This window comes from Hylobates moloch, unplaced genomic scaffold, assembly GCF_009828535.3.
Source record: "Hylobates moloch isolate HMO894 unplaced genomic scaffold, HMol_V3 SCAFFOLD_2, whole genome shotgun sequence".
Classification (NCBI taxonomy): domain Eukaryota; kingdom Metazoa; phylum Chordata; class Mammalia; order Primates; family Hylobatidae; genus Hylobates; species Hylobates moloch.
This window is the reverse complement of record NW_026652277.1, coordinates 152,288,077-152,296,434: the sequence shown is the minus strand read 5'-3', so window position 1 is coordinate 152,296,434 and position 8,358 is coordinate 152,288,077. Positions and strand designations below refer to the sequence as shown.

At 43.7% G+C, this 8,358-nt stretch overlaps 1 pseudogene; it reads left to right on the top strand.

Moving 5' to 3' along the window:
• Nucleotides 1-3,929: 3,929 nt before the first annotated feature.
• On the top strand, nt 3,930-8,055 carry LOC116476944 (protein FAM8A1-like; annotated as a pseudogene).
• The last annotated feature ends 303 nt before the right edge of the window (nt 8,056-8,358 follow it).

Sequence of the window (8,358 nt, the reverse complement as noted above, 5' to 3'; positions counted from 1 at the left end):
AGCATTACAACAATAACAGGATATTATAAATTTTTTTTTTTTTTTTTTTTTTTTTTTTTTTTTTTTTTTTTTTTTTGAGACAGAGTCTCGCTCTATCGCCCAGGCTGGAGTGCAGTGGCACAATCTCGGCATCTCGGCTCACTGCAAGCTCCGCCTCCCGGGTTCACGCTATTCTCCTGCCTCAGCCTCTCCGAGTAGCTGGGACTACAGGCACCCGCCACCACGCCCGGCTAATTTTTTTGTATTTTTAGTAGAGACGGGGTTTCACCATGGTCTCGATCTCCTGACCTCGTGATCCGCCCACCTCGGCCTCCCAAAGTGCTGGGATTATAAGCGTGAGCCACCGCGCCTGGCCAGGATATTATAACTTATTTGAAGGAGATTATAACTATGTCAGTTAGAAACTTGTATATATAGATGTAAGAAGAGACAATATATCAGGTTATTTGATTTTAAAACCTCATTCTGCTGTATCATTGCCCTTATTCAACCTGAAGAAGGTACAAAAGATATATCTTTGTCTCTCTACAACCCTTAGGATTAAGGATCCCCTTGTAAAAGGGAGGGGGGAGTATTTCAGAGGCATTCAACCCAGAGTGATTCCATCTTGAATAGCGGCTGGGTAAAATAAGACTGAGACCTACTGGGGTACATTCCCAGGAGGTTAGGCATTTTTAGTTATAGGATGAGATAGGAGGTGGGCATGAGATACAGGTCACAAAGACCCTGCCAATAAAACAGGATGTGGTAAAGAAGCCGGCCAAAATCCACCAAAACCAAGACAGTGATGAAAGTGACTTCTGGTCATCCTCACTGCTCATTGTATTCTAATTATAATTCATTAGCATGTTAAAAGACACTCCCACCAGCGCCATGACAGTTTACAAATGCTATGGCAAACATTCGGAAATTGCCCTATGTAGTCTAAAAAAGGGAGGGACCCTCGATTCTGAGTAATACCCACCCCTTTCCTGGAAAACTCATGAATAATGCACCCCTTGTTTAGCATATCATCAAGAAATAAATATACTCAGTTGAGCAGCTCATGCCTCTGCTCTGCCTCTGGAGTAGCCATTCTTTTATTCTTTTACTTTCTTAATAAACTTGCTTTCACTTGAAAAACAAAAAACAAAAAACCTCATTCTGCTGAATCCCAGGAAACAAATCCTAGATTCTGGGAAACCATGCAGAGCTTTTGGAGAAAGTTGAGTAGCAGGTTGAGGTGGAATCTTGTGGAGCACCAATATTTGGGTGCGCGAAAGAAGTGGTAAGGGAGATTGGGGAGAAAATGTGAGCATTCAAGAAGAATCAGAAGAGTATTGATCCAAGAAAGCAGAAAATGTGCAGATGTCATGAGCAATTAACAGTGTCAGATGAGGCAGAGCACTCCAGAAAGCTAAAGGCTGAAAAGGGACCAATGAAATGGGCACTGTAGAGGTCTTCGGTGGCATATCCACGGAGAACCTCAGTGCACCTCAGATTCAAAGTCACAATTCTGAGCTCATTATCCTTCTTTCCAATCATACTCTTCCTCCTGCACATTCTATTTTAATTTTTGGCATCTAGCCACCAAAGCTAGAAAGCTGAGAATAATTATATGCTCCCAGAACACCCACATCCACTCAGTTTTGTGCATATTTATATCCCTGAATATTTGTTAGATTTTACTCTCTTCTCCATCTGAACCCCACAGCTCTAATTCAAGCTTTTGTCAGCACTTGCCTGCACTGTTTTATGACCTCTTTACCAATCTGCATGCCTCTGGTCTTGTTCTCTTAAACCCATCTGTGTTGATTATGAGTGTCTGCATTATAAATTATTTTAAGACTGTGTATCTTAAAGCAACATGAATAAACACTATCTTATAGTTTCTGTGGGTCAGGAATGCAGGAGAAGCTTAAGCTCTGTTGTTCTGTCTTGGGGTCTCTGATGAAGTCATACTCAATATTCTGGCTGGAGTCACACTTGTCTGAAGCTTTGATTGGAACTGGAGGATCCACTTCCCAGGTGAATCTCAAATGGCTCACATACTGGTTGGGATTGTTAGTTGAAGGCCCCAGTTCCTCCTTGGTAACCCACTCTACAGAATTGTTTGAATGCCCTCATGGCCTGGCAGCCTAGCTTGCACCAGATCAAACAGTCCAAGATGCCAAGGCAGAAGCTGAAATTCCTTTTATAACCTAGCCCCAAAAGTTACCTTTGTCACATCTACCATACTCTATTGGTTATGCATGTTCTGTTGGAGGAAGGAGACTATGGAAAGGCATGAATATCAAAAGGCTATGATCATTGGAGTCATCTTGGAGCCTGGCTATCACAACACTCACCTCATTGCTACATCAGAGTGATCCCTTAAACATGAACCTGTCTAATTAAAATGAAAATGGTGAAGATACACTGGATAGAGGAACTGAGAAGAATGGTGGTGAAGGTCTGAAAGAGAGTGGAAGATAAAGCAGCAATTTACTATGGGCAAGCAAACACATATGTCAAATGACATTGAGGGTTTCACTTAAGGCCAGTGGTAAGCATTCTAGCTGTAGAATAATAAAGCAGAGATTTTGAGTGTGATGCAGTGTTGGGACTTTGACAGAACATACAGTATAAGAATGGGAGTGCCTGGTTGTTGGTGATGAATTCAAGTCATCAACCATGGGGTCCAGACTAGGTAGTAAAGGAAGTGACTTTAGGAAGACATTGATTGTTAGGAGAAAATGGAGTCATCAGGGGACTTGAAATAGACATATAACACCAAAAATAGATTTAAAGGCACTAGTGAATGTGAAAAACTTCAAAATATATGAGGTAAGTTCAGAGAGTAGGCATTAGAGCTCAAGGTGTCACATGTGGGAGGATTCTGGATTATAACCCAGTCTAGGATGTGGCAGTAGGTATAAAAGGCTGGAGTTTAGAGAAAGTAAAGGCCACTAGAACTCAGAAATTCAAGAACCTGGGAATCTAGAGTGTTGGAAATGTCATTCACATGGACACTAATGGTCACTGGTGTTATCATTGTGATAGCAGGACATGGGATAGAGAAGTGTGCTATGAGCAGGTACCAAGGTTTATGATGGATGTCAAGCAGCTGGTAGAGGACAGCAATCAGGAAGGAAGGAGGCAGAACAGTCAGATGCCATGAGGGTCTTCATGCAAGGATAGAGGAACAAGGATTTGGAAGAAAACCTGAGGGTCTGTGAGGATACTGACGCCACCACAGTCTCATAGTTGGCTGATGGCACTGTCATTTGAACGGGTTTGCTGATGTGGAGGAAGGTTTAGCGTCCTTCACTTCAGAAGGTTTTCTGGGGAGGTGGTGACTGTGAAGAAATCTAGTTTTACTGAAGATAAGATGGTAAAGTTGTTGATATGGTTTGGCTCTGTGTCCCCAGTCAAATCTCATGTTGAATTGTAATCCCCAATGTTGGAGGTGGGGCCTGGTGGGATGTGATTGGATCACGGGGGCAGATTTTCCCCTTGCTGATCTCGTGATGGTGAGTGAGTTCTCACGAGATCTGGTTGTTTAAAAGTGTGTAGCACCTCCCCACTTACTTTCTGCCTCCTGCTCCAGCCATGTAAGACATGCTTGCTTCCCCTTTGCCTTCCAACATGGCTGTAAGTTTCCTGAGGCTTCCCCAGCCATGTTTCCTGTACAGCCCAGGGAACTGTGAGCCAATTAAACCTCTTTTCTTTATAAGTTACCCAGTCTTAGGTAGTTCTTTGTAGCAATGCAAGAACAAATGAATACAATTGTCTTTCTGTGAAGATGTGTTTAGGGATGTGTGTGTGTATGTGTGTACGTGTGTGTCTGTCTGTAAGAAAGTTTAATTACTGTGAAATAGGAATTTCAGAAAGTATAGTTGAAAAAAGTTGAAGAAAGGAAAAGAGTGGAAGGTTAGATTGGTGAAAAGGACACATGGAGATATCTGAGGATGAGAGTAGGGAAAACCGATGAGAAGCTTACATTTCAGACAATGACCTGTGGGGACAGAGGAGATGTAAGGTCAAAATAAGTGTCCTTGTGGTTTCAAATAAAATTCTGGCATAAGGTTTTGGCAGAGATACAGCAGACTGAGAATAGGAATTTAGGACAACAGCATTTGAATAGAGTCTGCCTGATTGGAGGAGTGTGAACAGTCCAGCTGAGTCTTAGGGTCCTCAGCTTCAGGTCCCCACAGGAGGAGAAACTATTTCTCATCTAGAAAGGTACTGGAAGGTCAAGGAGCTGAGGAGAGTTTCAATCAATGGGCATGGAGTAGGGGTTTAAATCTGGATATGACCAGTTGTCAAGTTAACAATATTTTACCAATACCAACTTCTTGGTTTTGATACTGTACTATATATAGTTACATAAGATTTTATGATTGGAAGAAGCTGAGTGAAGGGTACGTTGGACTCTCTGTATTATCGTTTCTATTTTCTGTGAGTTGTTAATTATTTTAAGATAAAAATTTACTTAAAAAGAGGGCTATCAGGCACAGTCTTAGGGGGTCTAAGATCTGTAAGGGAGAAAATGAAGAATGGTACACGTTGTGGGACTAAATAGAAGAGATAGGTAGTTGAGGGATATGTCTTCATAATTGTTTCTAAATGTCCAGGGGCTAGAAGGGTCTCATTCAAATCTCTGTGGACAGGATACCTAGGAAGCTTACTCAGAAAATCTCATTGAGGCCTGGTGCAGTGGCTCATGCCTGTAATCCCAGCACTTTGGGAGGCTGAGGTGGGTGGATCACTTGAGGCCAGGAGTTCGAGACTAGCTTGGCCAACATTGTGAAATCCTGTCTCTACAAAAAATACAAAAAAATTAGCCAAGCATGGTGGTGCATGTCTGTAGTCTCAGCTGCTCGGGAGGCTGAGGCAGAAAATTGCTTGAACCCAGGAGGCGGAGATTGCAGTGAGCCGAGATGGTGCCACTGCACTCCAGCCTGGGCAACAGAGCAAGACCTTGTCTCAAAAAAAGAAAAGAAAAGAAAATCATATTGAATGTAACTCCAAAGCTCCCCATGGATAAGGACTTTTTGCCTACTTGGGTGACTGCTGAATCTTCAACACCTAGGGCAATCAGTCAGTATTAGGCACATAGAGGTGCTCTTTGGTTGAATGAATGTATAATTAATATTTCAGGAACTAGTACTGGGGTGTAGATTCGGAAGGGTTATTTATCTATTTATTCACATTTTCTTCTGTTTATTTTCCAAGGACTCAAACTTACCCAATATGGCCATTATTCTCTCAAAAAACATGAGCAAATGACTTCTGGAGCTGATCTTCAATATTTTAGAGAAATAATTGAAAAGAATTTTTGTGGGGGAATAAAATTTTACCCAGAAAGTAAAATAGACGACCTCTTTTTATGAGACTCTAGTGTTCTTAACAAGCTGTCTAAAAACTTCTATTTCCTATTTAAAAGAAAAACTCACACAACTCTTTCTAGAAACTTCTGCACTAAACAACTTCTTTGCTCTTTAACGGGAGGATAAAAATAGTAATATTTGCCATTTAATGTGCACTTGTATGGCCTGGCATCGTGGTAAACAGTTACGTACCTTATTTTATTTAATTTTCCCAACAACCCTCTGCAGTTATTAGCTGTGTTTTACAAGTCAAGAAAATTAGACTCAGAAAGGTTACAATATAACTTGTGGTCACACAGCCAAAATGTGGAGAAGCAAAGGTTTGAATGCAGTCTGATTCCAGAGCCTGGACCCTTAAATTTTTTTTTATTAAAGTATAATTTACATGCAGTGTGATTTACTATTTTTGTGTACAGTTCTGAGTTTTCATGAATGCATGCAGCTAGGTGACTACCACCCCAGCAAGATGTAGAATATTTTCCTGGATCCAAAAAATTCTTTCTTTTTTTTGAGATGGGGTTTTGCTCTTATTGCTCAAGCTGGAGTGCAGTGCTTCAGTCTCAGCTCACTGTAACCTCCACCTCCTGGATTCAAGCAATTCTCCTGCCTCAGCCTCCTGAGTAGCTGTAACTACAGGCACCTGCGAACACACCTGGCTAATTTCTGTATTTTTACTAGAGACAGGATTTCACCATGTTGGACAGGCTGGTCTTGAATTTCTGATGTCAAGTGATCTGCCTGCCTCAGCCTCCCAAGTGCTGGAGTGTGAGCCACCACACCTGGCCCCAAAAAGATTTTTCATGCCTTTTTGTAGTCAACTTACCCCCAACACCCAGCTCTTGGCAACCACTTGTTGGGAGAAAAGCTGAGTGTTGGGAGAGAAGCTGAGGCAGGGCTTGCATGTCTGCTATACTTGCTGGCTCTTTGCTTCTAGCACTCCCATTATCTCAAGCAGCCATATGTTTCTCATTCACTTGATACACTGTTTCCTATCAACCCCCACATCCTCATCACCTGTTTGTTTGTTGAGCACCAATAAATAGCGTGGGCTCCCAGAGCTAGGGGCCTTCGCATCCTCCACACTCGCGATGGCCCCCTGGTCCCACTTTCTCTCTCAAACTGTCTTTTTCTCATTCCTTTGGCTCCGCCGGACTTCGTTGCTCCCACGACCTGGTGTTAGGTCTGATCACCTCAACATTCCCAGCTGCCCAATGTGGGGTGACAAAGACCCTGGTGAAGGAATGCCAGAGCACATGAAAGCTGAGGATGCATTGTCAAAGGACATCTGAGGATGTCTAAAAGAAGCTGAGCCTGGGAAGAACCAGGGTAACAATGGGACAAAGTGAAAGCAGACATTCTGCTTCTTTAAGTTTTTTAAAGCACTTGTTATGAAGTGGGGGAGTAAAAGTTAGTGCTCAGAATTTGTTGTCACTGTTTGGTGCAGTGAAACAGTTTTGTCATGGTTCCTGGAGTGGGGGACTGTGGAGTTGGATGGATGGGGAATAATTGGAGGAGATTTTGGAAGGGCCCATAGGGACAGAGTGGTGGCAGGTGGCACAGGGGGTGCTGCTGGAGCGACAATGGCGGGGGTCCCGAGGGGGCCCGAGGCTGCCCTCCTGGGCATGCAAGGGCGGAGGGGACCACAAGTCCATCCCTTTTCTGAGGGGCCCTCCTGCCGCCACCATCCCATGCCCCCACGGGGGCTCCCTGGGGCTAGCTCACAGCCATGGGCCTCGAGGCCGCTGCTGCTGATGGGTTGAAGCCACGAGCTCAGGAGGCGCAGGGAGATGGCCTCCAGCTCCCATGTGGGGCTGCAGGAGCAGGCGGGCTGCAAAGTGCCTGAAGCTGTGGCACTGTGGGAGAGGCCAGAGTGACTGAGCACCCATGGGTGCTCCCAGAGGGTGCATGGCTGGCTGTGGCAGTCTTGCTGCTGCTGCCTCACCTGGCATGGTGCCTGGTCACCTTCCCCACCTACTGCAGCCCCCAGCCATCCCCACAGAGCTTCCCTTCGGGCGGCGCTGCCGTCCCCTGGGCAGTGGAGCCTGACATGGGGGCAGCTGCTGGCATCAGCACCCTTGCTCCAGTCATGGGCCTGGGACACCAGGCTTCTCATGTGCAGGTGTCTGAGCTGCTCCAGTGACGAGGGTAGGATCCACAGCCCCTTGGTGAAGCCTGAGCGAGACTGGGTGACAGGCAAGGAGAGAATATGTTATTCCATCCTTGGGCCACAGATTTATGGCAAGGATGGTGGATTTCTTTATTCTCTTTTTGTAAAGGCAACCATTGTCTTAAGCATTATGCACCTCAGTGGGATAGAGGATATCTCTAAGTTTGCTATGCATTACATATTGGAATAAATAGATGAAGACACATCAATGGAAGACTTGCAGAAAATGATGGTTGTGGCTCTTATATACAGATTATTAGTTTGTTTCTATGAGATAATTTGCATTTGGGGAGCAGGTGGAGCTACCCCAGGGAAGTTCCTGCTGGGGCTTCGAGTTGTGACATCAGTGCTTATTGCGCTAAGTTGGGTTATGTAATGTTAGCATTACAACGTCCACTATATGAGCTTTGATCAAGGATTTTTTGATTGCTTCTTTTTTTCACTGCTTTCATTACACTGCTGTTTTTTCAGCATAATTGAACAGCCTATGACATTATAGCAGGAACCACTGTGGTAAAAAGAAATGGGATCAGATGATGCCCCCTAAAGCCCTGATTTCCACACACTGTAATGACAAGTCTAAATCATGTCTCAAGGCTATCAGTATCCCTGGGTTACACCAATTGATGATTTAGAAATTAAAGCAGTCACTCCAGTGTGATGCAGGTGACTACTCTGAAAGTATTGATTTTGCTTGAATGCCAAAGAACTTTTCCAGAAGAAAAACCTATTTAAATTCAAGTATTAAAATTTTTAGATCAAAAAGGCAAATTATTTTATAAACAACGGAAAATATATACTTTCTTAATATCTAAGAATTTGCTGAAAGCATTTCAGCTT